The following is a 24,002-nucleotide window of genomic DNA, read 5'->3' as shown; positions in this document are numbered from 1 at the left end:
AAGTTTCAGAGTAACTTGCGCCAATCGAGGACACTGTCATTTCAATAGGCGCAGCAAATGTAGCATGCAAGCGTGCATTACATTTAAACTCATATAAGCTCACTTCTGCTTCGTGAGGTGAATCCTAGTACTAATGGTTTACTGCTTGGTATTGAGAACAGCAAAACTTTCTATAGAAAAAATTCGACACCAAAAGACGATATTCGCCTGCTGTTGAACTTACCATTGATACAGCCTGATGTGAATACTTGATGAGAGATTCCCTCAAAAGGGAGTGGTCACTAACAAGCCTAATCGCACTTCGACACAACCAGCCAAGTGGTTGCAGGGGGAAAATAAAATGAAATCCGTGCGGGTCGGCTTGCCCAACAATTTCATGACTTTAGGCTACATCAACTAAGTCAAGTAACTTTTCTTGTTAACGCAAGTAAAGGGTCAAATATATAAAATCTTAATAATACCTGTTCTTTCGTATGTGTGTGAAACTTGGTATCTCATAATAAAGTGAGATATTTGTAAACGATTCTGCGGAAAGGAATTAAAACTTTTCATACTTTTGAGCAAATTTAAAACAAGACATCGGCCAAATAAGGCCCCTTTTTAAACTATTATTAGAGCACTGCCCTTAGTGCGCGTGTTACTCTCAGATAAAATCCTGTCTCCAGGTCCAGATTTTCAAAATTTAATATCAGAATTCCGTAGGGTGACGTCTTTCAAGGACCCTCACCGTTTTCTCTTGAGACATTTATTAAATGTCTCTCGTATTCGCTTGTTATTGGTTTACAGACGCTAATTAAAATGATACAATATAGCTGAATGCCTTGCCAATTCAACGCCAACGGAAATGAAATCTTTAACACACATCGGCAGAGGAATCAGGAATGTGTTAATTACATCACATACAAGAAGACTGATAGAATTGGAAATGGCAGTGACTGAAGTAAAAGCTCGGCTCTGTGGAGTGGAGTCCTCCTTGAGAACCGAACAAGCACTCAGCTAGTCAATAAATTCCCAACCCTTTATGCAACCTAAAAGTGCATTACCTTTTTCACAAGATCCCGCAACTACTCTGTATCCTAAGTCACATCAGTCCAGTCTACACCATCACATGTTGTTTCTTTAAGATTCATTTTAATATTATCCCCCCATTTACGCCTATGTATTTCAAGAAGTTTTCCGACAAATATTCTGTGTGTACGAGTATTGCTCCTCGCCCTCATGCATGCTACTGGCCCTTCATAATATTTTGTAAGGAGTAGAAAGTATAAGTTCCATATTAAGTAATATATTACTTTCTCTGTCCCGATGAGGTCATTGGATTTTTTTCAATTTACCCAATCTTTCTAGCCGAAATATGGTCCTGAGGTCGACTCGGCCTCTAACAGAAATGAGTGCCACGAATGTTCTCGGAATATTTTTGGGGGTAAAGGGCGGCCGGCGCGTAATGCTGACAACCTTGCCGCCATCGTTGAGCCGATTGCCTAGAAAATGTGGGAACCTCAACATCTCACAACCCTTTGGACCTCCACGGCCTATTACAGGGATAGCTGTACTTACTTATTACTTTCTCTCCCTATGGTACATATATATATTTTCCTTAACATCCTGTTCTCAAGTATCCTCACGAAGATAGCGAGCTTTGCGTTTCGAAAATACAACTTTTCACATCTTCCACGTGAAAGAATAACCTTGTACGTGTACTACATCTACACATCTAAATTCGGTAATTTTTTAAAAAGATATGTCATATGAAACCTTGGTACAAAACATACAACTAATGCTTCATTAGTATCTACAGCTTTCAGGTGGAACTTTTTTGATTTCTAAATAGTTAACCCTTTTAAACCAATTGGTTACTGTGAACACAACTTACTTCAACATAATAAAACAGCATTCTGTCTACAGAATGTGTCTGTATGTTCCATGTGATTCTCACGATAAACAGAGATTTTTTCTTTAAACAGAAATAACCGAATATTTTTGTATTGGAGATGTAATGTGTTTCCTGTGAGGTAGGGACTGAATTTTTATATATTATTTACAATAAATCCAGTCTATAAAGAATTAACAAAGTACAAACAAAATATTATTTCTCGCCGTCTGCAATCCGAATGTGTAACAAAACATTTTATCTGGAAAATATGAACACTAGAATAATAAATATGTAGAATAAAGAATTAAAGAAAGAAACAAACAAACAAACAAACAAACTAACTCCGTGATTTTAGTCCGCAAGCGAACTATACCGACCGAGCGACAGCCGCTTGTCGGCGAAGTATAGTGCTAACTTTGCGCGTGGTCAGTGCAACGAATCCCCACGGCCGTTAACTTCGGTTTTCTAGACCGGAGCCGCTATTTACTTGACATAGCTCCTCAATTATCATGACGAGGCTGAGCGGACCCTGTTTTAGACCCATTACTTCTCAGAAAAAATCTGGTAGCACCGGAGAATAAAGAATTAATTTTAAGAAATATGCTTTCCATAGATTAAACTTTCAAATCTTGTTTATTTCCTTTATATACGCCTTTCGTCGTGGTCAAGAGACTCGGAGTAACAATAGTGTGGACCTAGACTTACTCAACTAATCAATCAATTGGTAGGGTCCCTAGGGGGTTGTGGTGCTACATTGCGGATTATTGGCAGAGCTGCTGGTAGGGACACTAGCATGGAGACAAATCCGGAGTGCACTGCACGTTTTTCTATTCATTGTAAACCTGGACACATGGGAAAAACTTCATCGTAAGAAACCCACGGATCCCAGTGTAATCTGTACAGAGAATTCCGTACCAGGTATTGTTAGATGCAGGGGTTATTTTAGCAGAGGGAAAGAGCGAACTGCTGTTTCTCCGACACTTTGTAAAAGGAAAGGGGCGGATCGCGAAATGGGGTCGGGGTTGGGGTTGGCTTTGGAATTCTACATGACTTCGATTTACGCTCAGAAGAACAAACGAAAGGCAAAATGCCCCACTCAGCATTCCTTTTCTTCACCGTCGTTGTGTTTGTTTAGTAAACAGTAAAAAGGAGAACAGTGAAACAGAGGAATAGGGAATTCAACAAAATCCTTTCAGCATCAGATGTCAGTTCGTCTCCCGTGTTTCGTACCGAGGAATCATAAAGTTTAAAAGTAGCTGCCTGTCACATTTGTGTTTCCAGAGCAATTGCAGGACGTGCTTTTATGCGAAACAAATGCGCGTTAATGTATATGTGTTCTCTGCATTTCATTGTGTGAGGACCTTTCTGTGAGATTGATTTTCTAATTAAATTGGTTGTATTGGAACTGGTACAAAGTTTGAGGGTTCGATAATTCTTTCCAATCAATAACTCATATATGATTGGCATTTCCTTCGATAAACAGGGTGTTGAGGAGAATATTTGGACCGAAGAGAGATGAAGTGACAGGAGGTTGGAGAAAACTGCATAATGAGGAGCTTCATAACTTGTACTGTTCTCCAAGTATAATTAGTATGATCAAGTCAAGGAGGATGAGGTGGGCAGGTCATGTAGCACGAATGGGGGAGACGAGGAATGCGTATAGGTTATTGGTGGGAAAGCCAGAAGGAACGAAACCACAGGGAAGACCAAGGCGTAGGTGGGGGACAATATTAGAATGGATTTTAGGGAGATAGGATGGGATGGTAGGGATTGGATAGATCTGGCTCAGGATAGGGACCAGTGGAGGGCTTTTGTGAACACGGTGATGAACTTTCGGGCTCCATAAAATGCTGGCAAGTTCTTGAGCAGCTGCAGAATTGGCGGCTCCTCCAGAAGGGCTCAGCTCTATGAGTAAGTAAGAAAGTAAGTATTTCCTTCGATATCTGAAAAGTAATTTATTTTTACCTGTTATATTTTTGCAAACTCGAAATATTGAATATGATTCAAATTAAACGGTCATCTGAAAAATAATTTCGCAGCGTAATCTATATAAATAAAAACGTAAATGTTGGTTTGTGTCTTATGGAAGATCTCCGAAAGTTCTTCACCGATTGCTTTGAAATTTTGACACAACGTTGCATTCGAACACGTGCGTACTTTCATATACCTATTATATAGATGTCACACCAGTGACAGGTAAAAACAGGTAAAAGTATTAATTGTATTCAATATAATATACTGTAAAGTGTTATACGTCGTCCATCGAATACCAAGAGATCGTTGCCTAGGAATAACCGTGGCCACGAACTGTTGAAACCGCGGAAATAACGCATTTCTGCGGCAACGAGCACAGAACACGTGTAATGGAACCCTGGGCGAAAGTGCCTTCTATTGCGTCCGAAACCGGGTTATAATAGTCCAGCTCCGAAGAATTTTTCGGTGATACTGGTAGTAAAATAAAACATATTTCGTGCTTCTACGTCAGGTATATTACGTGGTGGATTTTTTTAATTCGCTTAGTAGGGGGTGGAGTCTACCACTCGGCACGGCGGTCACTGATTGGCCTATTGTATCCTGCCCCGGGTCATTATGATGATGGAGAATTTGGCGGGATTAAGATTGGCAGGGGAAACCGAAGTACTCGGAGAAAACCCTCCCCATCGCCACTTTGTCCACCACAAATCCCACTTGACTAGACCCGGGATCGAACCCGGGTTACGTGGTCGTTATTCTCATTTTTATATTCCTACTACTACCGGAAGTGTTACTACTGCCCTCGTTGCTGCTACACATTACCACTAGCATTACCACCCCCAGCATCACTACTACCACTGCTACTATTACTACTACTAAAGCTATTAGTGCTATTATTACTATTATTATGGGATATAGCAACTGGCTTCGGGCTGGACATCCAAGGGGTTGGAGTTCGTGTCCCTGCGGGGGCAAGAATTTTTACTTCTCCGTCTTGTCCAAACCGCCTCTGGGGCCCACCCAGCCTCCTATCCAGTGGGTACAGACAGTAAAGCTGCCGGGACGTGAAGCTGACCACTCATCTCCAACCAGTGCCGAGATCAAGAAGATGTGGGTCTATACATCCACTCCACCCATACGCCTTCATGGCGTAGTGCTTAAATAGATAAGCACAGGGATAACCTTACATTTTCACTGTTATTATTCTTATTGCTGTTGCCTGTTTTTCTTTTACGACGTTGCCCATATCTCCGCCTATACTGCGTTGAATAGAAGGACAGGTGAATAAAGAATTGAAAAGGATCTGGAAGGAAACGGTCTTTCCCTAACTGAAGTATTAACCCCGTATTTGCCTCGAGGGACTGAGGAAAATGAAAGAGCACAGGATATCCGGTTTCCCGACCGGAATTCCAGCCGAGAACATTCCAAACAACTGTATACAGCTTCACCACTACACAAGCCCGCTCAGTTCCCTAAGTACTGCTGGCATGACCACTCAAGGAGGACAATGTACATGTATGGGGTAGTAAGAAATGTACCCACCCTATGTCACTGTAGGTCACATATCCAAATTTCAGCAGTCTTAACAAATGTCTGTACTAACAAAAGATAGCTTGTGTTTTTTCCCCCTTGGCACTACAGCCCCAGTGGGCCTAGGCCTACCTCCATGAACTTCTACGTTCACTTCGGTTTTTCTAGATCTTACACATACAGCAGGACTCCTTGGGCGGGTGATCAGCTCGTCGCAAGGCCAATACCTGTACGAAAACAGAGAAAAACGCACACACACAAACTAAACATCCCCTGAGTGGGATTCGAACCCACGATCCCGGTTNACCACAGGGAAGACCAAGGCGTAGGCGGGGGGACAATATTAGAATGGATTTTAGAGAGATAGGATGGGATGGTAGGGATTGGATAGATCTGGCTCAGGATAGGGACCAGTGGAGGGCTTTTGTGAACACGGTGATGAACTTTCGGGCTCCATAAAATGCTGGCAAGTTCTTGAGCAGCTGCAGAATTGGCGGCTCCTCCAGAAGGGCTCAGCTCTATGAGTAAGTAAGAAAGTAAGTATTTCCTTCGATATCTGAAAAGTAATTTATTTTTACCTGTTATATTTTTGCAAACTCGAAATATTGAATATGATTCAAATTAAACGGTCATCTGAAAAATAATTTCGCAGCGTAATCTATATAAATAAAAACGTAAATGTTGGTTTGTGTCTTATGGAAGATCTCCGAAAGTTCTTCACCGATTGCTTTGAAATTTTGACACAACGTTGCATTCGAACACGTGCGTACTTTCATATACCTATTATATAGATGTCACACCAGTGACAGGTAAAAACAGGTAAAAGTATTAATTGTATTCAATATAATATACTGTAAAGTGTTATACGTCGTCCATCGAATACCAAGAGATCGTTGCCTAGGAATAACCGTGGCCACGAACTGTTGAAACCGCGGAAATAACGCATTTCTGCGGCAACGAGCACAGAACACGTGTAATGGAACCCTGGGCGAAAGTGCCTTCTATTGCGTCCGAAACCGGGTTATAATAGTCCAGCTCCGAAGAATTTTTCGGTGATACTGGTAGTAAAATAAAACATATTTCGTGCTTCTACGTCAGGTATATTACGTGGTGGATTTTTTTAATTCGCTTAGTAGGGGGTGGAGTCTACCACTCGGCACGGCGGTCACTGATTGGCCTATTGTATCCTGCCCCGGGTCATTATGATGATGGAGAATTTGGCGGGATTAAGATTGGCAGGGGAAACCGAAGTACTCGGAGAAAACCCTCCCCATCGCCACTTTGTCCACCACAAATCCCACTTGACTAGACCCGGGATCGAACCCGGGTTACGTGGTCGTTATTCTCATTTTTATATTCCTACTACTACCGGAAGTGTTACTACTGCCCTCGTTGCTGCTACACATTACCACTAGCATTACCACCCCCAGCANTACCGGAAGTGTTACTACTGCCCTCGTTGCTGCTACACATTACCACCCCCAGCATCACTACTACCACTGCTGNTACACATTACCACTAGCATTACCACCCCCAGCATCACTACTACCACTGCTACTATTACTACTACTAAAGCTATTAGTGCTATTATTACTANTACTAAAGCTATTAGTGTTATTATTACTGTTATTATGGGATATAGCGACTGGCTACAGGCTGGACATCCAAGGGGCTGGAGTTCGTGTCCCTGCGGGGGCAAGAATTTTTACTTCTCCGTCTTGTCCAAACCGCCTCTGGGGCCCACCCAGCCTCCTATCCAGTGGGTACAGACAGTAAAGCTGCCGGGACGTGAAGCTGACCACTCATCTCCAACCAGTGCCGAGATCAAGAAGATGTGGGTCTATACATCCACTCCACCCATACGCCTTCATGGCGTAGTGCTTAAATAGATAAGCACAGGGATAACCTTACATTTTCACTGTTATTATTCTTATTGCTGTTGCCTGTTTTTCTTTTACGACGTTGCCCATATCTCCGCCTATACTGCGTTGAATAGAAGGACAGGTGAATAAAGAATTGAAAAGGATCTGGAAGGAAACGGTCTTTCCCTAACTGAAGTATTAACCCCGTATTTGCCTCGAGGGACTGAGGAAAATGAAAGAGCACAGGATATCCGGTTTCCCGACCGGAATTCCAGCCGAGAACATTCCAAACAACTGTATACAGCTTCACCACTACACAAGCCCGCTCAGTTCCCTAAGTACTGCTGGCATGACCACTCAAGGAGGACAATGTACATGTATGGGGTAGTAAGAAATGTACCCACCCTATGTCACTGTAGGTCACATATCCAAATTTCAGCAGTCTTAACAAATGTCTGTACTAACAAAAGATAGCTTGTGTTTTTTCCCCCTTGGCACTACAGCCCCAGTGGGCCTAGGCCTACCTCCATGAACTTCTCCGTTCACTTCGGTTTTTCTAGATCTTACACATACAGCAGGACTCCTTGGGCGGGTGATCAGCTCGTCGCAAGGCCAATACCTGTACGAAAACAGAGAAAAACGCACACACACAAACTAAACATCCCCTGAGTGGGATTCGAACCCACGATCCCGGTTTCCAAGCGAGCGAAGATAGTACACGCCTTAGACCGCTCGGCTGCCGTGACCGGCAGCTTGTGTTTACTGGAATAAATATAAGCATGTAGGCCGTGTCTAGTCCTTTCAGTGTTCGCCTCTGTAACAAATATCACTGTGTTCATAAGATCCTCGAACCTCTGCTTCTGTTTCGCCTAACAGTCCCACTTGTCCCCAAATAACATTGTCTGAAACAAACCAAATTTATTTCACTTACGCTTACATATTTACGTATACCTTCACAGCTAAGCACGGTCACCCCTCTTTTCATCAATTCTGCTCAATCAAACAAAGAAACAAACAAACAAACAAAAACTACTCCGTAGCCTGTAGTCCGCAAGCGAGCTATACCGACCGAGCGACCGCCTCTTGTCGGTGAAGTTAGTACCAACTACTGCGGATAGAAGGTGTCACTTGGTAGCGCAACGGATCCCCACGGTCGTTAATCTCGGTTTTCTAGACCGGAGCCGCTATTTCCTTGAAATAGCTCCTCAATTATCCTAATGAGGCTGAATGGACCCCATTCCAGACCCACTACTTCTCAGAAAATCTGTTAACGCCGGATATCGAAATTTGTAGCCATGAACTCTGACGACTTTGTAAATATTTATGGAAAATTATAGTTACCAAAACAGGTCTGTTATCATTTAATTGATTACAAAATCAAAATTAGACATCCTTACTTTCCACGGTTCAATGTTTTCTATGTGCAAATATAGTCTTGGTTCTGTTCCCAAAATATTGTGACGTGTCGCGCTAGCTGGACCCCCCCCCGGAGCTGACGCGCCGAGCGGAGCCGAAGTGAGCCGAGCGGAGCCGAAGTTAGCCGAGTCCCAGCGTCCTGGTAGCTATGCAACGCGAGTCAACAGCGGTGACGTAAGACGGCGTGAGGTAACAGCGTTGCTAGGCTTTACGCAAACACTGTTACGTGGCATGCAACGACGCTGTTGACGCGGGCAACAGGCAACAGCGAACGGAATAAAAGCCGGCGGAGCAGTAAGCGTGAGTTAGTTGTAATGTGGGCATCGCCGAGTTAGTTCCGAGCAAGCCTACGAGTCAGAGTGTGCGATCAACACAGTTCTCAGTTCTCATTCTAGCCAGCGGTTAGTTCCGAGTAAGCCAGCAGTTAGTTGCAGAACAGTATTTGTGATACTGCCAATGGCAGCATTTGTCAGATTGTAATTTGTGTGATTGTAAGAGCGAATGTGAAATAAAATTCGCTAGATCCAGCACGGCGTGAATTTATTTGTCGCGTTATATACACCAACACGTGACAATATATTAAAAGTCAGTAGTGGTTATTGAATATTACTTTCCCGTTTGTATCTCTCACTGACAAAAGTGTTAAAAGCAGAAAAACTTTAGCGAATGCTTCGTCCAATTAGTTCAAACACTTTTTTTTTATATTCCCAGCCCTCATGTAAAAATGTAAGGATTAAAACACATGAAACTAAAATGTATCTGTTGCTTTATGTGAATGCGAAATTTTATCTACAGTTACAGGAAGGGTTCGGGTTTTCGGAGACATCATGCTGAAGTAAATTCTAGACCTAGAAAGAGGAAGTCACTGGACGTTGAAGAAAACTGTGCAATGAAAGAAAGTATTTATAATATTCTCAAAGTATTATCACGGAAAGCTGATGGTAAGGAAGTACTAGAAATGCATACAAAACCGCAATCCGAAGTAAATACATATTCAGGAGTATATATTTCCATATACGTTAAATAAATAGCATGGACGGTTTTCAGTGGCTCAGCTCAGTGTCCACTGGCGCCTCATAATTATAAGTAATGCGCATTTGGGTCCCATAAATGACATGAAAACTTTTGACCTACCGAGTGACTATCAACTTCTCCATGGAGTAAAACTGCTTTCAGATATCTGACCACGACCATTCTGTCCGGAGCTGGTTTCCATACTCCTTACATATATGTCGCGTAATAATGTGAGCGTATATGCAAGTAGCTATATATTACACGGTGAAAAAATTGCGGAGGAAAATTTAGAAATTTGTAGGAACGTCATTTCGCCCTGTAAGTGACAGTTTTACTGCATAATATTCCATATATTTGGTGAGACTAAGGCCTGGCTTGGGTAAACTCGAGTAATATGACAGGATACTAAGAAAAAATGGGCTTCCCGGGCCTGCCCCAGTGTAGGCTTATATGATGTGGAAAATCTGCGCTGCAGAATATTCAGCTTCGGTGAGACAGAAACTTCGTCAACAAAACGAGGCGGAAGTTAAAAAGAAAGGGAAAAAAGCCGAAGAAATGTTGGTACACAATGTTGCGTGCTATTAAACAAGAAAAAGGGCAGAGTGCAATGCATAATACAACATTTGTACACTTAATATTTCTTTCTCTAATTCTGAAAATACACAAATTTGTGGCTTATAAAATCCCACTGTATGGTAGAATACGTGGAAGTCTAAATTGTCTTCCCAACGCGTACTCTCGCCATTAAATAATGGAGATGAAATTGTGGAAAAAGAATCATAAAATTTTTTGCTTGGTAAAAATAAGAGAAGGGACTGACACTTTCGATTAGAGTTAAGTACAGACAAAGGAGTGATCACTCAAATCTGTTAACTTCTTATGATATTTTCGTTGTACATGAACAACGAATGGCTTAATTCTGTGTCGGTTCCAGCAGTTAACTCTGTCGTTATTTCTAATTTCTGGAAAGGAATTGTCAAATCCTACACATCAAGTGCCATGATATTATAGCAGATAAAAAAAAACATAAGCATTCAGTCACTCTCAAAAGGCGGTTCTGTAAAGTTGGTGGAAAAGTATACGCTCATTTATTAACTCTGTTCTATTTATTAGTTTTTGTTTATTTATTTATTTATCTTCTAAAGAAAACTGTTGTTAAACACTCTTCTTAAAAGATATGCTGTAAGGTATTACGTAAACGTGAAAGATCGTTTATGGTTTAGAATCTCGTAAAATTATTTGCATAAAATAAAGAAAAATGACCTCCCTGTCTGTTGCCTGCGTAGTTCTGTGTGGCATGTTAAAAACACACAGCTGTTTCCATGAGTTCTTAACATAAGAAGAAAAAGTTACAGCACTGTACCTTTAAGTTTCCAACAGAATCAGCCTGCAGGTTGTTGAATATGCATGTGTAATGTACTACATCGGATATTAAGACAGTTTTCGGAATCCGACCCTACCAACCGCAAAGCTAAATGTTTACACTCTACGTTAACTACGTCTCTTAATGATGTTACTGATAACATGTATTTTCAGAACTGCATAATCCTAATATTTGATTATAATATGCTTGGAACTGTAGGTTCAATGTATTTCAGCGTGTTTATGTGAGAGTGAACATTCAGAGTAACACTTTACAGTCAAAGTGTACAATCTGACGCAAGAAGATAATAATTCAGTTTACAAATATGTTTTAGGAGTAAAGGTTGTCTAATTTTGTGAAGTACTAGGAGAGGAATTGTGCCTATCTACAAGACACATTTATGCTGCCGTCCCTGACTTCACTTCACCCTCTTTCCTTTAAAGATAAAGGTCGATACTTGATATATTGTGACGTGTCAACGCATTGCCAGGCAACGGCTCGATAAACACCCCGCGAGACACGCACGCAACAATAGAACAACGGTGTTATAGAACCCGCTTCTAGGAAACGGCTCGGTAAACACACTTTCACGCAGGCTCAATGACGTCACATAACAACAGTTCTTAGCTATCACGTGACTTGCGTGTTTTCTATGTCTTCCGCGCCACGTCTAGTGCTGGTAACAGACAAATGAACTCGTAGTCTGGCAGTGACAAGTGTTTTCTGTGGCGTACGTGCTGGAGAATTATAAGAGGTTTCAGAATAACCGAGAAGGCAGTCCAGGAGTGTTGAGAGCAGAAGGACGAGTACAGAGTATGTCCTTAGTGAATTCTGAAGATTAATTGAATACAGATTAGGGCAGAGGTGTACAGAGTGATTGAAGACGAAATATCAAGAAGACTTCATAGTGATCTGAAGTGCTAGTTTCTGCATNGCATTGAGATCCGTTGCCTGGATATGACTAGTGAAGACGGAGAATCCTAGTGCGGGTGCAACGCTGAACTGAAAGCGTGTAGAATAGCAATAGCGCTATAATTGAGTGTGACTAAGAGAACTTGTAACCGAAGTGCCAGTAAATCCAATCATCTGATCTAGAACCCATTATTTTCGTCACTCGTAAGCCCATACAAGTGACAATATACTTAAAGATGACAAATTTTCAAGGTTTATATTGGAGTAGGCCGAAAGATGAGTAAAAGCACACTACTTGCCCAACCAGTTCCACAAGATATGCTGAAATAATGTAAAACTGCGGAATAATATTTTTGCGTGTCACGAGAATGTCGGAATGGATTAAGAGATCAGGGTTGATTTCCTAGGTAACGACCGACGTTCCCGCTACAACGGCTAGGAATCGAAACGCATCCATTGCTGTACAACGGCTAGCAATATCCAAACAACCAGTTGTTTGAAGCAGCGGGAGAGGTTAACCCTTCAACAAAGTATTCTCCATTCAGTCCGACTTGAGCAGAAGAGTAGTAAGATTGAAGAAGAAACATCTAAAGGACGTTACAAGTGGAGAGTACCTGTCAGTGTGAGTGTAAAAGTGACTGTCCAATAAATATTCGTTCAAATCCGAGTACCCACACAATTTCTTGTCGCGTTACCTAGCAAACACGCGACAATACTTAAACCATCTGGAATGAACGTCATCAATATTTATTCTCCTCTTTAATCGTATCTGAATTTTGTATCTTGACGCACAAATTACGCTATTTCAACTTGTTGAAACTTTGGCGCGAATACTACTGCTTCCTCATAAATTGCAAATATTTATAACAACGTATCTCATTTCACATTATGTTTTCAAACTTGTTACTCGGCTCCCCAGTTTGGCCTAATATCCATATATACAATAATTTCTAACGTCAACACAGTTGTAGAATATTCCATTCCATGTTCTTTGGCCGACTACAACTTCTGTAATTTAGTCTCCGATCAAGTGGTTCAGTGGAAAACACCCGCGTCCCTCACGAGAGTTGAAGAAACAAACATCTACTACCTCACAGCACTGTAAATATCCAGCCGAAGATCAAATTTGGTGGACAGCAAATGAAACCGTTTCTCGCAGAAACTGAAGACCAGCTAACTTTATGATGATAAGACAAAAAGTGCTGTAGTCTGAGAGCAGCCTCAATCACGATTTAAATAAGGACACCTTGTTCTGTCCAGTAACCTATGCCTTTGTCAGCAAGAGAGAGCTGAAGCAAGCAATGATCCCTGTAGGGACGAAACATGTGGCAGTCATGTGACTACAAACTGTGGAAACGTTCGTCTCCATATAAAACAGTCGATGTCTGTACGAATGTAATTGAATATTAAAAGCTAAAATTGTCCCTGTGCTTAACTAATTAACACAACGCCATGAAGACATGTGGGGAAGTTGATATACAAATCTACGTTTTCTTGATTCGGCTGTAGTTGGGGGTGAGTGGTCAGCTTAACGCCCCGGTCGTCTTACCCTCGGGGACGCAGCCCTTGTTTCTATTGGACAGGAGGCTTGTTGGGCCTCAGAACCGTTCTAGAAGACTTGGAGAAGAGAAAAATCTCGCCTCTACCGGAACTCGAACTCATACCCCTCTGTCGCCCAGCCCGTAGTTAGTCGCTGTACTGACTGAACTAATCTGGCTCGATTAACATTAATATGTACTAAATAAAATGCAAGAGGGAAGTAAATTAACGTGTGAAATTATATCGTCTGGTGTATAACCTCTTGTAATTTCTTACTTGCCGATCACGGTAGCCGAGCGGTCTAAGGCATGCACTGTCTTCGCTCGCTCGGAAGCCGGGATTGTGGGTTCGAATCCTACTCAGGGCATGGATGTTTAGTTTGTGTGTGTGCGTTTTTCTGTGTTTGTCTACAGGTAGAGACCTTGTGACGAGCTGATCACTCGCCCAAGGAGTCCTACCGTATGTGTAAGATCTAGAAAAACCGAAGTGAACGGAGTTCATGGAGGTAGGCCTAGGCCCACTGGGGCTGTAGTGCCAAGAAAAAAAAATTCTTACTTAGATTATTCTATTACGCCCTACTCAGTGAGTGTCCACTGGCGGGTACTTTTGGCACACACTATATTGGTTTCAAACGTCTGTGGAGAAATAAGTGAGAAAATTCGGCAGATCACCTTAGCTGTTCACTGTAGGCATTATTTTAATTTCGGACCAAATATCATAACAATATTGGCCATATCATTTCTCCAGTCGGTTTTGGTTCCTATGTGAGCACAAGAAGGAACGGTCTTCCTATCTACTCACAAGAGCTCGACTGAATAAGCCGTTTCAGAGTAGCCCCTCTACAAAGGAATGGAACTAGAGCCATACACTCAGGGACCTCAGGGATAACCGCCGTCTTACGATTTATCTCAGCTGAAGTTAAGGGGAGAGACAGGAAATGTGTACTTCAGTCTCCTTATCGTGAAAACAATTTTTGATACATTAAATAAAATCCAATTTAATATTAAAATCCCAACTAATAATCCGATATCGACATGCAAATATGATTCACTTAACAACAATAAAATCGCACCGTGCACGGAATAAAATACCGCCATGTTCTTTAAGTCTATATTTTTTATGAATTAATACAGGTATTTGGACTGTAAATAACACAGCAAGCCACGAACAGACACGGACAGTACTAAGAACCTCCTTTCGCAAGATAAACAGGCGGCACAGGATCAGCCACCTCCACGAATAACAATAGGAGAATTGACACGAACCTGCATGGTTTATAAACTTTAAGCTTGAACTAGAAAGTTTTAAAAATGTTTTTTAAAAAACTTTAAAAAATTTTAACACCAGGAAGACTGCTGTGAATGTGAAAGGTTGAACACTGTGTACATTGTGCATTTCAGACATTATATATGTATATAATTAACATTTATTGTAAGAGCAGTTTCCGAAAAAGTATTGATGCCCTCTGAGGATGATCCGTAGGGATCGAAACATGTAAGGGTGATGAGTCTTCAAATGATAAAACTTAAATAGTCACATTAGACGGTGTTATTTTGTTTTTGTAATACACGTATGTTTTGTTGTGCTCTGGTCAGCTGACTTTGGCTAACAAATTGAGATAAATAGCTTCACCTGACATAGCAAATGAAATCACGGAAAACTAACAACAAAAATTACAAACAATATATGACACATTTTAAAATACTTCTTTGTGAAGTTGGCAATACTTATTTCGGACCTGTGTTTCATAGGCCTGGAGACGTAATGAGTGTACTACATACTACAAGGGGTAGAGTGGTTGCGCATTCAAGATGCCTCGCTAGGAGCATCAGCTAAGTGTGCTCCACTGTGTCAGGCATTGTGTTCGTGACATGTTACTTCGGCAAGCATCACGACTAATTCGATGCACACATCAGCTGAAACGAGCTCACACCTGAACAAGGAGGGATGGAAGCAGGAGTCCTGTGTGACTACATGTGACTGCGTGTTCTGGCACCTGCAGTTGTAGGCACACTACCCTGTCACTCATCGCCAACTTTTAATTTCACAGGGTACAACAGACGTTACTCCTCTTTGGTGATCCTGTCAGTCACATTAAACATGCCATAGAAGGCTCATTAGACAAGCTAAAATAAAAACCAACTATAGCAGTGCAAATGATGGAACAGTTGTCCTCCTCAGTGTTGCCAACATCGGTATTCAAATAAATTAACTGCTTTTACTCCTTGATATTCCATCTGACTTGACCATTTCACTATTAGGAAAGCATAATTAGAAAATCATTGACTGTCTGTTAGTTTTTTCGTCAGAATACATAATATCTAAAACTATCATAATTTATTAAGGCGGCGCCATAGCTCAAGCGGTTAGTCGCTTGCTGCCTGCCGCGGCGGCCCGGGTTCGATCCCGGGTCTGGTCAAGTGGGATTTGTGGCGGACAAAGTGGTGCTGGAGCAGGTTTTCTCCCAGTACTTCGGTTTCCCCTGCCAATCTTCATTCCACCAATTCCTCCACAATCACCCTCACCTATCATCTAGGGCCGGTACAATAGGCCAGAAGTGGCTGCACTACAAGGGATTTAGTCCCACCCCACTAGCAATAAAGAAAACAAAAAAAAAACATAATTTATTAAATTTAGTACCAGAAGGGTCCATACTAAATACCAGTCGAGGTTAGTCGCTGTCTTCCCACCGCGGTGGCCCGGGTTCGATCCCGGGTATGATCAAGTGGGATTTGTGGTGGACAAAGTGGCGCTGGGGCAGGTTTCCTCCGAGAACTTCAGTTTCCCTTGCCAATCTTCATTCCACAAAATTCTCCATCATCATAATCACCCGGGGCAGGCTACAATAGGCCAATCAGTGGGCACCGTGCCGAGTGGACCCAGTTGGACTCCACCCCTCACTAAGCGCATTTAAAGAAAATGCCAGTTGAAGTTCATTTACACTTGTGTCACACCAATGTAACCGTTACTTTGCATTAAAGTTATCAAACTTGAGATTTCTGAATAAAAGATAACACATACAAAACATGGCATAAATGTAGATTAAGAACAAGAACATTTATTTTAAAGTTGATTATTTAAAAAGAAATAAATTGAAAGACTCAGTTCTTGCGTTATTGTGTGAGTAAAAATATTTTTGTTCCAAAGCAACGAATATCAAGCCAAACAACGACTGTGAGACCACACAGAGCACACATATAAACTGTCTATAATTTAAACGTGATTACAACACTGCGCTACTTTTATTATTTGCCAAGAATTTCCAATTACACATCATGAAATTTGTTCAAAGCTGAAAATATCGAAAGTGGAATATGAAGAGATTTTTCATTAAAAGTTTGCATTATATCCAGTCATTTAACAGCAGGCATTCTGTTGTTGCTTTTTGCCTGATTAATCGTCACTAATTTAACTCATCAACTACGTAGAAGCAATTACATTTTCATTTTCTAGCCCTAGTAAACAGAGAAAACTAATTATATATTGCTGTCTCGTCACCAGAATGCAGGGCAAAATCATGATATAGAGATAGGTAACAGATATTTTGAAAATGTGGCACAGTTCAGATATTTGGGAACGACTATAACAAATCGAAACCTGATTCATGAGGAAATTCAGAGGAGATTGAACTCGGGTAATGCTTGCTACCGTTCGGTCCAGAGGCTTTTGTCTTCTCGTCTGCTGTCTACAAACACAGAATTGGAATATACAAAGCTATTATTTTACCTGTGGTTCTGTATGGGTGTGAAACTTGGTCTCTGACATTAAAGGAGGAACATAGGCTGAGGTGTTTGAGAACAGGGTGTTGAGGAGAACATTTGGACCGAAGGGGAATGAAGTGACAGGAGATTGGAGAAAATTACATAATGAGGAGCTTCATAACTTGTACTCTTCTCAAAGTATAATTAGAATGATGAAGCCAAGGATGATAAGATGGCCAGGGAATGCAGCAGGAATGCATGTAGGATATTGATGGGAAAGTCAGAAGGAAAGAGACCACTGGGAAGACAAAGGAGTAGGTGGGTAGACAATATTAAAATGAATCTTACAGAGATAGGACGGAGTGGTATGGGCTGGATCAATCTGGCTCAGGATAGGGACCAGGGCAGGGCTTTGGGAACACGGTAATGAACCCTCGGATTCCATAAAATGCTAGGAAGCTCTTGAGTAGCTGCAGAATTTGCGGTTTCTCAAGAGGGTCTCAGCTCCGTGAGTGAGTGAGTGAGTGAGCTTTAAAGCAACCTGCTCGAAATAAATCTCGCTTCATACATCAGACATGTAAAAAAGAGCAGTAAGAACAGTGAAGATTCGCCACACAGTATTGTCCGATCAGTATTTCGAATAGATGAAAAGTATGGAGTGAAAACATGTAGAAATGTAAAGAAAGCAGTCTTCTAGGGTGTGGCGCCGTGTAGATATTGTGTTAACCGACGTTTCGGAGGAAAGTATCGTTTCCATCTTCAGGGAAGAAGAAAAAATAAGAACATCCGCGAGCAGGAACCAGCGTGAGCAGGTTCACGTCTTTTTAGCACCTGCTCACGGTGGTTCCTGCTCGCGGATATTCTTTTTTTCTTCTACCCTGAAGATGGAGACGATACTTTCCTCCGAAACGTCGGTTAACACGATATCCACACGGCGCCACACCCCAGAACAATACTTTCTTCATAGTCACCGACGTGAAAACCTAAAATCTTACATGTTATAATGTCCTGAAAACCGTTCGCAAAATTAATATTAGTTTTAAGCCACAACAGAAGTAAGATACAGAAGTATTAAAATATTGACAATAAATAATTTCGAATGTGTTCCAATGTGTGAATCCATGTCCACCAAATCAATTACAAATGTCATTGAACGAATGAAGTTAAACTTCCACGTACAAACACTAAGTCTCTTTTGCTTCGTTAAGATAAATACATTTGGAATACTATTACAGATATAACCGAATAGTTCTGGCACATTTTCCGTATACTTTCTATAAACTACTTTCATTTCACTTCTCTAACTTTGCTTCGTCTGGGCACTTCCATGCTAATAACCAGCACTTTAACCAAAATCGTTTTCGCCAGTAGTTCATGCCCAATTTGACCTGGAAGTCCAGCAGATATGCTACATTTGTCAAGCTTGCTGGTAAAGGTAAAATATTCGCTAGTATGCCTACCGGCTGACAAAATCATTGTGAATAATAAACAACTTCTGCCATTCATCCCAAATAATGGGGTAAAATTTTCATTTCATGCATCCTGTTGTGTTACAATATGCAACTTCTCTATTAACCGTCACAACACAACAAATATCAAGGTCGGGGCACTGAGCTTGATATTTCTTGTGTTGTGACGGTTAATAAAGAAGTTGTATAATGGGGTAAAATATAAATAAAAACCACTCCGTCCAATGTGACATATAAGTTTTTACTGCGTTAAAACTTATCTCCCTTACATGATTTTAAATCAAAACACCTATTGTGATGGGAGTTTCCAGTTTGTAACGAAGTTCCCTCTGAAGATGGCCCGTAAGGACCGAAACATGTAAGTTTTAACGTAGTAAAAACTTATATGTCACATTGGACGGAGTGGTTTGTATTTATAATTGTTAGTGTGACGGACCAGAATGAAACAAATCAAAAGGGGTAAAAGTTTATATCCGTCCAGAATCGTCTGCTGAGTCCTATACAAAAATGTGACTGCTTGTAGCATGCAAAATCTACATGAGTGATGTAATAAATAGTAAGATTCTAGTTTATGGAGAGACTATGGGATGAGGTCCTCCCCCTGTCAATATTTAACGTTCATTTTTACAAACACAACTTATAACCTAATATTACACTGTGAGGGCCGCGCCATAGCACAAGCGGTTAGTCGCTGGCTTCCTACGGCGGCGGCCCGGTTTCGATCCCGGGTATGGTCAAGTGGGATTTGTGGTGGACAAAGTGGTACTTCGGTTTCCCCTGCCAATCTTCATTCCACCAATTGCTCCATAATGACCCTCACCTATCATCTGGGGCTGGTACAATACGCTAGAAGTGGCCGCAGTGCAAGGGACTTAGTCCCACCCCACTAGCAATAAAACAATATTATACTGTAGAATCCTGCTTCACATTACGTAGTACAGACTGTGGAACTGGTAATATTTGATTATAACCTATGTTTGGGCTATTTAACGAAACAAAGAACCAAACAAAGAAGGGGTGGACATTTGCCATTGCGCCCTGCGCACCTCGGTATGACGAAATTTAACCTAACGCAATGTCGCCATTATCACGTGTGTCCCATTTTACAGTCACGCACAAAACTCTTTTCAGCATTATAATCCATTTAGTTAAAGAATAACATTAATAAATGGTATTTGTACTTACCTATTATAGAGACAGTTGCATCTTCTTCCTTTGTACATCCTGCCCGCAACAAAACACGTCGCACTCACAACCACACATCAACATTACTGCTTCACGTGCATGGACTCGCACACCTATCCCCACTCCATGTGCCTGTCCATCACAGTGACGTGTTACATACAACTCGAATCACTGGCTCCCTTCACTCGTGTCTTGTAATAAGAACTAGCCGAGTGCCACTACCTCCCGGTCCTCACCTCGCCAATAATCATGATCAGGGGTATCACAAACGGGCCACAAATAATAAGGTTGTCTTTGTCGTCATCTGTCACATACACTGCTGCAACTACAGAATGTGCTGGGATTGTGGGTGGTCTCGGAAAATATCCTAATCTGAGTTGCTGCTTTCTTACGAGGATTTTAGAGAAACAACCGAAAGACCCGATCAGGGGCATTTAACCCGGGCATATCAAATGAAATTTGAGTTATGGAACTAGAGTATTCTTCTTGACGGTCATTTTCTTAAACGCTAGATAAATAAGAGCTGTAGATCTCATCTGTTTTCAGAATTTTAGTTGCCGATTAATTATTCTTTTCAGAAATAATTTTGCGGTTTAATGGCGTAAATATAGAAGAGACAATATTTCATGCCATGTTTTTTTTTTCCTTTGGCGCTACAGCCCCAATTTGGGCCTTGGCCTACCTCCATGAAACTCTCCGTTCACTTCGATTTACTAGATCTTAGACATTCGGTAGGACTCCTTGGGCGGGTGATCAGCTCGTCGCAAGGCCTCTTTTCTTTTTCCTGTGGCGCTACAGCCCCAATTTGGGCCTAGGCCTACCTCCATGAAACTCTCCGTTTCACTTCGGTTTACTAGATCTTACACATTCGGTAGGACTCCTTGGGCGAGTGATCAGCTCGCCGCAAGGCGTCTGCCTCTAGATAAACACAGAAAAACGCACACAAACATCCATGCCCTGAGTGGGATTCGAACCCACGATCTCGGCTTCCGAGCGAGCGAAGACAGTACATGCCTTAGACCGCTCGGCTACCGTGACCGGCTAGTTTTATTACTTACAAGTGAAAAATGTTAGGGTGCAACGCCTATTTCACATTGTTACATTTCTCCTCTCTTCCGTAGATTTGACTCTTGTCATATTTCAACACATTATGTGGTACTGTATCTCGGAATAAAATAGCTAATAAATTACATCTAAATATATTCTTTTTTTGATAGGTAAGATTTACAAATATATGTATCAATATTTTTAATATTATTCTCTTCATTAAATATGTAACATATATTTCACCTTGAAACATATTCGTAAAACAAGTTACTCATAATAAAGTTTATGAAGATGATGAATATCATCATCAGCATCGTCATCATTGTTCTGAATTTACTTACGTGCTGAGCACAACGGGAGAGGGTCAGTTACAGGCACATACAAAACAGCGATAAAAAATAGACACAAAGACAAAACAAATAAATATGAAGAAACAACTTCTATTTAAGTTCTTTAAATTGGAAAATAAATTTCTAGAAGTATCTATAAGTTTGTAAATTTCATTAGAAGCAGAAACATCTCTAACTGAAGTACACTGATTGGAGAAGCAACTTAATACAGAAAGGCCGCGCCATAGCTCAAGCGGTTAGTCGCTGGCTTCCCACCGCGGCGGACCAGGTTCGAACCCGGGTCTGGTCAAGTGTGATTTGTGGTGGACAAAGTGGCGCTGAGGCGAGTTTTCTCCGAGTACTTCGGTTTCCCATGCTAATCATCATTCCATCTAATTCTCCATCATCATAATCACCCGGGGCAGGTACACAATCAGTGGCCGCCGTGCCGAGTGAAACCAGTTGGACTCCCCCCCCACTATGCGAATTTAATTTTTTTTAATTTTAGATATGGCCCGCGGATAGTCGAACAAAAATAGTACGTACCTCAACTCAGTCCCCTCGTGTATGGTTTCTTTGAAACTCAATCGATCTCAAACTGCAGGTTTTGGCCTTTCGTAAGTTGTAACCTTATATAATGAAAACAGTTGCAGTACAGTCAGTATCAATACATGTTAATTCTATAAATATCACACGTTTCAGTTCAACAATGTACTTAATTGTCTGTTGTCTAGTTCCCTTTACATCCTTTATTTCCTCTGCTAAGACCTAGATATTTACTTTAATTAGCTTTTTTCACAATTATTAATATTCTCAATATAATTATATAATATATTTCATCTTCCATTCATTTTTAAATTATTATTAATTAATACTTTGAATATAACTATCTACATTGTCCATTATATTCATGACAAGAAATTTAACTTCTTAAAATTATATTTCATTCGTGGTCGCAGTGCAAGGGCCCGTCTAGGTGTCTCATTTCTGCAGTCATTCAATAAAATTCTTAACTGTTGAGTTATGCCATTCAGATAAACAATAAATTATAATTACTTTTACATAAACTTAAATCTACTTGCACTGTAATTTCATTAGAGAATTAATGTCAATAAACATTTAAACACCCAACTTCAAATACCAAACCTATATTAATTATCTGTCTCAATTATCTCAAAATATCCACTTTCCATTTACACAGTTGCCATATTTTCATATCGAGAGACTCATGTAAACACTTATAACAGAGCTAATTGCAGAGATTCTACAAACGTTTCACATTCTACTTCCTGTAATTCGTTGAGAGTTTACCAATATTCGGAGGAACATGTCGCTTCTGTATTGAGGGTTGCAGAGTAAGTCAAGCAAAAACCTGCATAAAACAGGCAGCAAGCAATACCTCGCTATATTTGCTTGTTGCCACTACAACGGCTTACACGGCCTCAGACATCTTCATAAACATAGCTATGAGAGCCTCAAATGCAGTTCTTCATATCAACAATAACAAACGAATTTGATATATGTTCAGTAGAATAAAACTAATGTAATCATAAATTACTGATAAATTTAGTAAGTTATTAACATAATTAGGTACTCGTTAATTGAATAATCACTAATATAACCTTCAAGGAATATGTTATTATTATATTTTATTTATCTATCTGAAACTCCGCACATTCTTAAGAACAATCATATAATAATATTAAATATTAAAACTTTGTCGAAAAGCAGCTCATATTAACACGCGAATTAGAATTCGTATACATATAACTTTGTATTTATATAGTAGCAAACACAACTGTAACATTCTTAAATAATATTCATTCAGTAGGCAGACCCTGTAACAATTTTAATCTGCGAAAAGAAAATTATTCTGTTATAAAATTTGTAACTTAGATATTAATTCTAGGCCTATATTTAAATGTCCCATATTTGCGTCTCTGCTCTTATGAGTTACAGTATTGTAGATCAAAGCTTAAATGGATACTATATTCTACATTGAACTTACAGTTAGGCCCGTGTATAGAGGACACGTAACAAACAACAAACCCTATATTAATCAGTATCCGTGCCACCATGCTTGAAATTTGCATTCCGATTCTAATAATAACTCTCAGATAGTCAACATGGAATTAGAGCAGTACTGAAACTCATTATATGTAATTGTTCTTGGTAAGTTCAATCGTTTAGGGACTCAAACAGCGATCCTTTGTGAACGGAACGAAGGAGAACAGGCATCTCGCTCTCATTTATATTCCACATTCCCAAAGAGTCATGTATAGCACTTCATCAAACAGTAAAAATACAATTATTCATGTAATTCGTTCATTAATCACCGCATCATGAATTTTATAAGGGTGTGTGGGTACAGATTCACATTCCTAATTTCGACACTGCCCACAGTATCCTCTGTTTAGGATAGGACCTAGATGCTTAGGACCCAGAGCTGGTCTGAATGCTAAGGAGAAGAGTAAACCTCTTCTGCCATCAATCAAACCCCATTTTCTCGGTATTTGAGCCCCATTGTCTAGTCGCCATACCGACTGAGCCATCGAAGCGTACCAAGATTAATTTCGCTCTTAAAATAACCAACCGCAAAGCTCAACAACCGGTCTCAGTGGGAATATTCTTGACGCTCAGTCATCCATTCGTTCATCTTTGGCTTTACGGCCCTTTGTTTGACCTTGGCCTCTTTTCAGGTCCTTAAGGGGCCCATACACTTACGAGTCTGGCTAGCGAGTCCGGCTCGGGGAGCTTGACTCGGGAGACGGGCTCGCATTAATTTCAC

At 40.7% G+C, this 24,002-nt stretch overlaps 1 protein-coding gene across 1 annotated transcript in view; it reads right to left on the bottom strand.

The window, feature by feature from the left end:
* The window catches only part of LOC111872150 (acetylcholine receptor subunit alpha-like 1), a 586,882-nt gene extending 566,972 nt beyond the window's left edge, over nucleotides 1-19,910 (bottom strand). The window contains exon 1 of the mRNA XM_023865742.2: nucleotides 19,839-19,910. The gene's annotated coding sequence lies outside the window, so the exon portion shown is untranslated. The remainder of the gene's footprint in view (nucleotides 1-19,838) is intronic.
* Between the last annotated feature and the right edge of the window lie 4,092 nt (nucleotides 19,911-24,002).

Source organism: Cryptotermes secundus, unplaced genomic scaffold (genome assembly GCF_002891405.2).
Source record: "Cryptotermes secundus unplaced genomic scaffold, Csec_1.0 scaffold534, whole genome shotgun sequence".
Classification (NCBI taxonomy): domain Eukaryota; kingdom Metazoa; phylum Arthropoda; class Insecta; order Blattodea; family Kalotermitidae; genus Cryptotermes; species Cryptotermes secundus.
Note: the sequence above shows the minus strand (reverse complement) of the source record. Positions and strands in the feature narration are given on the sequence as shown.